Genomic DNA, 8,754 nt, shown 5'->3' on the forward strand with positions numbered 1-8,754 from the left:
CCCTTCACTTTTTCCAACTATCTCTTAATCATTGCTTTGTGCTTCTTCTTCTCCAATCCACTTTGCGATTTTCTTTGAACTTTTGCATTTTGCAGTTGAGCTTTTGACGTATGTCTCTTTTTTCCTCTTTCCTTTGCTCTTTATGGCGTAGATAGGTTATGTTGGCTTTCTGATTTCCTTTTCTTTCCTTTTTTCTTTCTTTTAAGATTATCCTCTCTCTTTCTCTATTTTCGGGGTTTCCATGGTTAGTAGCTCTGAAGTTAGGATAATTTGCCCCTCAATTTCATTCCTTTTTTTTTTTCAAGGTCTGGTTCCTTCTTTCAAGTGTTGGGGGAGAGCCTTCACATCGCTTCAGAGTTCCTTACACAGGAGACAAAGATTGCGTCCGCAGTGTCCCAGGTGGAGGCTTTGGAGGCAAAGAACTCCAAACTGAAGAAGGATTTGATCGTTGCTATGGACAAAGCTAATACTGTCAAGGAAAAGGTTAAGGGCCTCTCCGACGAGCTGAGGACGAAAAAGCAGCTGACTTTGAAGAAAGACGAGCAACTTCTGGTTGCAAAGGAAAAAATCAAAACGTTTGCTACGAAGTTCGTTGAAGCCTTCCAGACGACAGAGGAGTACAATACCGTCCTCTTCAACTGGTACTTCAAAGGTTTCGAGCTCCTGAGGCGGTATCTTGTCAAGCATCCCGTTGGAGTGGATTTAGAGAACCTAGACCTTGAAGAGGTGGACAAGGAAATGGTGGCTAACGAAGCTTCTCAGTCCACAACTCTTGAGGGTGATGCTCCTGGGACGCCCCTCTGCCTTCGGTTGGTGACGACGCAGCCACATTTGCCTGAACCTGTTTACTTGCTTTTATTTTATTTTTGGGTGCCCGTGTGGCTTTTTAATTATACTTTTAGAACAATGTTTTTATTCTAATTTAAGAACAATGTTTTTGCCCAGTGTTTATGGGCTTTTACTTACTGTATTGAAACAATGTTGGTTGCCAATTGTTTTTGGGCCTTCAGTTATATCAGTGATTTTTATACTTACTTGTTTTCATTCCTTCTTTGCATGATACTTAGTGATTGCTCCCTTCCTTTAGTTGCCTCTGTTGCGTTAGTGATTTGCATTGTTGTGACTTAGTTAAAGTTTCTGTTGTGACTCATACTCGTTGCTGGGGGTCTTGTCCCTTCAGTAACCTATATCCATCTAAGAGGAATCTTGTTACTTAGCCAATTTTTGTGACTTACACCCATTTAAGGAATCTTGTCATTCTTAACTTTGTCAGCAACTTACATCTGTTTATGCGGAATCTTGTTACTTAGCCAATTTTTTTGACTTACACCCATTTAGAGTATCTTATCATACTTGGCTTCATCAGTAACTTACATCCATCTATGCGAAATTTTGTTACTTAGCCAATTTGTGTAACTTACACCCATTTAAGGGATATTGTCATATTTGGCTTTGTCAGTAACTTACATCCGTTTATGCGGAATCTTGTTACTTAGCCAATTTTTGGCTTTTAAGCTACTAGGTTTGCTTGCATTGGGTCATTGGCTGAATAATTCTTTTATTTCTTAAAAAAATGAATACAATTATCTATTACATCTATTGATGGTACTTCTTCAAGTGCTCAATGTTCCATGGTCGTGGTAGTTTTTGCCTGTCTAAGGTCTTTAGGTGATAACTGCCTTGTCTAGAGTAATGGACGATCCGGTAAGGTCCTTCCCAAGTTGGGTTGAGTTTCCCTTAGGCTGGGTCTTTGGTTGCCGGGGTGACTTTGCATAGGACAAAGTACCCTATGTCAAGTTGTTTGAGTTTCACTCTCTTATTGTAGTACTCGGCCATCTTCTGTTGATACTTCGTCATTTTGTTGGAAGCTCTATCTCTGACTTCGTCCAAGCAATCCAGGTTGACCTTTAGTTGATCGTTGTTGCTTTCTCCATGGAACGTCTCTCATCTGATACTGGTTATTCCCACCTCGACTGAGATTAGTGCCTCGGTGCCATATATGAGTCTAAAGGGGGTTTCTCCTGTCGGGGTTCTTACTGTAGTCCTATAAGCCCACAAGACATTGGGCAATTCCTCCAGCTAGGCTCCCTTAGCGTCGTTTAGCTTGACTTTGATGATCTTGGGTAGTGTTCGATTAGTCACTTCCTTGTCCATTCACTTGTGGGTGTCCTAGAGATAAGTACTGGTTTTTGATCCTTAAGCTTGAGCAAAAATCCCTAAAGCCTTGATTGTTAAACTATCACCCGTTGTCTAACACGATCGTCCGTGGAATCCCGAATCTGCAAATTATGTTCTTCTATACGAAGCTCTGGATTTTTGCTTCAGTGATGGTTGATAATGCCTCTATTTCAACCATTTTGTGAAGTAGCCAATAGCGACTAGTAGAAACTTTACCTGCCTCTCACCTCGGGGCAATGGGCCGACGATGTCAATTCCTCATTGTGCAAATGGCCATGGGGAGGTTATCATCGTCAGTCTTTCTACTGGAAGGCACTGGACATTTCCAAACCTTTGACATTTGTCGCATTTCTTAATGAGCTCCCTCGCATCCCCCTGCAAAGTAGGCCAGAAGTGACATGTTCTGATAACTTTTCTTACCAAGGATTTAGGGCCTGCATGGTCTCTGCAAACCCCTTCATGGATCTCTTCCATAATATATTTGGCCTCTTCTTTGTCAAGCACTTTAAGTACGGCATGGAGAAGCCTCTCTTGTACAGGGTGTCATTCAAGATCGTGAATCTGGCTACTTTCTTCCTGACCTTTTTGGCCTCCTAGATGTCCTATGGAAGGTGTCCATCTTGAAGAAAGGATAGGATCGGGGCCATCCAACTGCTTGTGCTTTGGATTACGAAGGTAGAGACTTCTTCAATGCTGGGGTGTTTTTGGACTTCCATCTCTAAGCCCATGCTCGTCGGTCTTTCTTCTGCGATGCTTGCTTCACGATATCGTCTGCTATCATGTTCTGGCTTTTGGGGATCTACACGAATTCCACCCTATCGAAAGCCCATGTTAAATGCTTCATCAGCCTAAGATATTGTTGCATTCTCTCCTCTTTTGCTTCATATTCCTTTCTTATCTACCCTACTACTAGCTTAGAATCACTCTAGAGGAGCACGTTTTTAACTCTTAATTCTTTCTCGACCTTTAACCCCATCGGTATTCCTTCCTACTCAGCTTCATTATTGGTGGCCGGGAACTTTAGTTGAACCTCGTATTTAAGCATTTCTCCTTTTAGGGTGATGATGACGACACCTACTCATCCCCTCTTTTGGATTGACGAACCATCAGTTTGTACCGTCCATCTTTCTTCTTCGTTGGGCGCATTGTCCTCGTCTGGGATGGTGAAATTGGCGATGAAGTCCACTAATGCTTGTGCTTTAATAGCTGTCCTAGGGTGATATTCGATGTCGAACTGGCTAAGCTTGATCGCCCACTGGACCATTCTCCCTGCTGCCTCGAGCCGGTTCATAGACTTCTTGATGGGCTGGTTTGTCATTACCAAGATGGAGTTCACTTGAAAATAAGGTCGCAATTTGCGTGAGGCTACTATTAATGCATGCAATCTTCTCAATTCTGGGGTACTTGGCTTCTGCTCCTTGAAAAGCTTGACTGATGTAGTAAACTAAGAGTTATTTCCTATCCTCTTTCCAAACTAAGGCTGAGCTTACGGCTGTGGTTGATACTGCCATATACAGATACAAGTTTTCCCCCTCATTGGATGGACTCAAGAAGGGTGGATTGCTCAGGTAGCGCTTGAGTTCTTGAAAAGCTGCCTCACATTTGTCAGTCCAAGCAAAAGCTTGCTTCAATGTCTTGAAGAAAGGGAAGCAATTGTTCGTCGCTTTAGAGACGAACCTGTTGAGCACAACTATCCTTCCCGTCAGCTTCTGGACTTCCTTAACAGTCTTGGGCGATGCCATGTCAAGTATGGCTCGGACCTTTTTAGATTTTCTTCTATCCCTTTATGGGATACCATGAATCCCAAGAACTTCCTCGAGGTTACTCCAAAGGCACACTTACTAGGGTTCTACTTCATTTGGTACTGCTTAAGTGTGGCTAATGTCTCTTTGAGATCGTCCAAATATGCAAGCTTTTCCTTATTCTTGATGAGCATGTCATCCGTGTATACTTCCATGTTCCTTCCAATCTACTTACTGAACATTTTATTCACTAACCTCTAGTAGGTTGCTCTTGCATTTTTCAGCCCGAAGGGCATTACCTTATAGTAATAGAGCCTTTGACTCGCGATGAAGGAAATTTTCTCTTGGTCTTCTTCAGTCATCTTGATCTGATTGTACCTCGAGAATGCATCCATGAACGTCAGTAGTTTATGCCCTACTGTGGAATCCATCAACTGATCTATCCTTGGTAGAGGAAAACTGTCCTTTGGACAGGCTTTGTCTAGGTCCGTGAGGTCTACGCATATCCTTCACTTTTCGTTCGCCTTTTTCACTAGGACGACATTGGCGAGTTAATTTGGGTAATAGACTTCTCGAATAAAGCCTGCTGTCAACAGCTTGTTGACCTCGTCTGTAATTGCTTGATTTCGCTCTAGAACAAATACTCGTTGTCTCTGCTGGACAGGCTTCTTCTCGGGGTCCACGTTTAGCCTATGGTGAATGGCTTCTGGGGATATGCCTGGCATGTCCTTGTGACTCCATGCGAAGACATCCAGGTTCTCTTTGAAGAACTAGACGAGCTTCTTCTTCATGTTTGCACTCATAGTCGTCCCTACCTTGGTGGTCTTCATTGGCTCCCTATCCACCAGTTCCACGATTTCCAAGGTTTTCACTTTATCTTCTTCCTTTTCCTCAATCATCCACGTATGGTTTTCTTTTGCAGCTAACACGACCTAGTAGCATTCTCTGGCCAATATTTGATCTCCCTTTACCTTGCTTACACCGTTTTCTGTTGGGAATTTCACCTTCAGGCAGTAGGTGGATTAGCAGCCTTCCAGTAGTTGAGTGTGGGCCTTCCAATAATCACATTATAAGATGAGGGACATTCTACTACCAAGAAGTTTAATTGACGAGTCAATTGCCTCGGCTAAGCTCCCACTGTGACCGTCAGTGTCACTATGCCTTTAGGATACACTTTGTCTCCACTAAAACTGACGAGGGGAGAGTTAAATAGGCGCAGCCTTCCTAGATCTAGCTTCAACTGCTGAAAAGTGGTGAGGGAGATGATGTACGCGGAGTTGCCATTATCCAAAAGGATTCTCCTAGTGTTGAATCCTTCTATTGTGAGCATTATGACCAAGGGGTTGTCATGAGGCTGTTCACTTTTCTAGCATCTTCCTCAAAGAAAAACATGTCCCTGTCCATTCGTCTCTGTTTCATCGAGGGCATCCTGTGGACGCTGTTCACCTACCTTTGATATGACTTCTTGAGAGATCTAAATGACCCTCCCGTGGATGGCCCACTTGTGATCGTTTTTATCTCCCCGATCACGCTTGGTGGACGCTAGGACGTGTGGTCCTCGTCCTTTGGTCAGGTTTCGCGTTTGTCCTTGTCATCGTCCTTGGACCTGCTAGATTCTCCCTTTTTCACAAATCTCTGTAGTTTCCCTTTTTGTATAAGTTCCTCTATTTGCTTCTTCAAGCCCCTGCAATCTTCTATGTAATGGCCGTGATCTTTGTGGAAACGGCAATACTTCTTCTTATCACGTACGTTAGATGACGAGTGTAATGGCCTTGGCTATTTGAGGTAGTGCTCATTTTTAATCTGCGCCAAAATTTTGTCAACAGGCATAACTAGGGGAGTAAATTTTACCGTTCGAGGAGCTTTTTTGTCTTCCTTTTAACCCTGTCGTTAGTCTGATGATTTAAGCGTTCCCTTTTTCGTCCTCTATGGTCATCTTCTTTCCTTCCTTTTCCATTGGTTTTCTTTACATCATTTATCGGGGCTAAGGCGTCTTCATCGTTCATGTATTTTTGTGCCTTCAAGAGCATCTCCAACATCGTCTTTAGAGGATTCTTCACAATTGAGACCACTAACTCCTTGGATTTTAATTCGGCTTTAAAGGTTGTTAGCTGCACCTTGTCATTAGCTTCGTCTACCTCTAAAGTTTCCTGAGTGAAACGCTTCACGTACGACCTCAAGGTTTCCTTTTCTCCTTACCTGATAGTGAGTAAGTGGTTTACTGGCCTCTTTAGACGTTGTCCCTCGACAAAATGGCACAAAAAGAACTGCTCAATTGTTCGAAGCTATCAATGGACGATGTTGGTAATTTCATAAACCACTCTCTTGCAGCACCTTTAAGGGTGGTAAGGAAATAACGACACAATATTTCATCTGGAGGCTGTTAGAGACTTAGTGTCATCTTGAAAGTGTTTAGGTGGTCCAAGGGGTCCTTAAGTCTGTCAAACGATTCAAGTTGAGGCAGACGAAACTTTGATGGTACAAGGCATTCCAAAACCGCCGCTGTAAAGGGTGAATCCATTGTCCCAACCATTCTATCCAAGTTTCGATCTGTTTTCCCTTTAATAGTGTTTCTAAGCTCGTCCATCTCCTTCTTCATCTCCCGAAGAAGATCTGAGCTCGGTCCATTTGGAGTGGGTGGCCTTTGACTGTCACTCCTCTTTTTACTATCTCCTTCCTCTTCCTGATTGGTCCTGGACCGGTTCTCCTCCTGTTGGAGTTGCATCCTCATCTCTTGGTTCTATCTTGTAAGTTCTTCCGTGCTAGTTGTAAGTGCTTGGATTTGCAGGGCTAGTGTTCCAGAACCTTGATTAGACTCCATCTGAATTTAGAACTTATCTGGAACTGCGCTTTCTAACCTAAGTGCAAAAATGTCATTCCCCACAGATGGCGCCAAACTGATGACGTGCAAATCACCAGTCTTGTAGGTTCGTCCAAATGGAGCTGAATCTGCGTCACTAGCTCTGCAAATGTAGAACAATGACTCCCTTAAGGTGGTCACCGGTGTGATGTCTACCACAACGCCTCCGATGCCAAAGTTAGTATAGGAGCTTTGAGAGAATAATAATAAAATTCAGGATATTAGAGCATTTGTATGATAGTACTTTCAGGGTCAATTATCTGTACCTTCTGTCTCTGATCAATGTGTATATATACTACTTCATGGTTTCTAGCCGTTGGGGCCTTAACTGTGGTTTTAGTGCCCTTTTTGTAACGCCTCAGGGCTCATAAATTTGAGTTTTGATTAGACTTCAACGGTCTGCCAACTGATTGATAACTGTCCGAGGTGTTGAATGCTCTTATTAATGACTCGTCTGTGTTCGTTCGTGTTGTGTCGAGGTGGACGAGTATATTTATTGAGGTCGTCCAAGGAAGGGGAGTTCGTCGGTCCTATCAGATTCAAACCGAGTTAGGTATTAAAAGTTCAAACTTATTCATTTAATTTTATTTTAAACGCAAGTGTAGCTGAAGCTCATTACCAAATAATATTTCATGTTCAAGTTTTGTTCATTTTCTTGTTGAACAAGCTTAAGCTTGTTCACGAGTATCTTGATTAACTTATTTTTTCCTGTATATAGTTAAATAATGAATAAAATTTCTTACCCCTTCACAAATTTATGAATTTCACTATTTATAATATCAACATAAACTACAAATATGAATTTGATATTATATGAACTTAGTTACAAATTTACACAATTCATTCTCAAGTCTATACAAGTATATTTTTGGACAACTATACATATAAAATTATAATACAACTAGCCTCTAAGCACGCACATTGCGCGTGCTTAGAGACTCTTCAATTTTTTTGGGTAAAGGTTAATAATTTGCAGCTATTATAATTTAGAAATATATATTTTTATTTTTCAAAAAAATAAAAAGGATAAACTTTAGAGATAAGCAATAAATTTAATTTTTTTTTTGAACTTAAAGAGAAAAAAATCCTAAATTTTAGGAGTTCTCTTTTTGAATTCAAAATGAAATTTGTTATTTGATATTTATGACCCTATTTTTAAATGAAGTTAATATTTATTAATGAAGATATTTTTGAACCACATAAAAGTCTAGGTGAAAGATGAGTATCCTCTTATATATAGTATAGATATATAGTTAAATCGAGTTTGCATGTTCACAAGCTTGTTTACGAGTACATTATTATGTTTGAGCTTGACTTGTTTAAAAGTTGTGCCTAAACTTGTGATTGAGTATTATTGGTTTGTTAAACAAATGAATTTGAATTTTTTTTTCCCCTAGCTTGACTTGAGTCGTTTATAAATAACTTGGTTCATTTATAATCTTATCTACCACTTAGGAGTGTCCACGGGTCGGTTCGATTCAGGTTTGTGCTCAATCCGGAACCGACCTGATCTAGTCGGGTGGCAGGGCGACGGACCCGCCGCCGACCGTGAAAAATCACGGGTTGAGTCTGATTAGGCTCGGGTACACAGCGGTCGGGTTCGATTTTGACCAAAAAACAAAGATCAAAGACCACAAATTTCACAAATCTAAAAAAACCAATCTACACTGAAGAACAGATCTACAAACCCAAACACTAGTAACCCATAAATACAAAGAACACAAATAGAAATTGAACTTGCATGAGACTGAAACAAAGAAATAAAGAGAAAATTACTGAAAACTACATCCTTGACTCGCAGATCGGAGATGGTGAATGGCAGAGATTGTAGATCGACGATGGTGAATGGAAGAGAATTGCAAATCAGTGATGGAGGTTGAGAGATCAGCGCAGATCGGCGATGATGGAGGTTGAGAGCTCAGCACAGATTGACGATTATGGAGGTTGAACCTCAGCAATGTTGAGATATTAGTG

This window comes from Quercus suber, unplaced genomic scaffold (assembly GCF_002906115.3).
Source record: "Quercus suber isolate HL8 unplaced genomic scaffold, Cork oak 2.0 scaffold_227, whole genome shotgun sequence".
NCBI lineage: Eukaryota > Viridiplantae > Streptophyta > Magnoliopsida > Fagales > Fagaceae > Quercus > Quercus suber.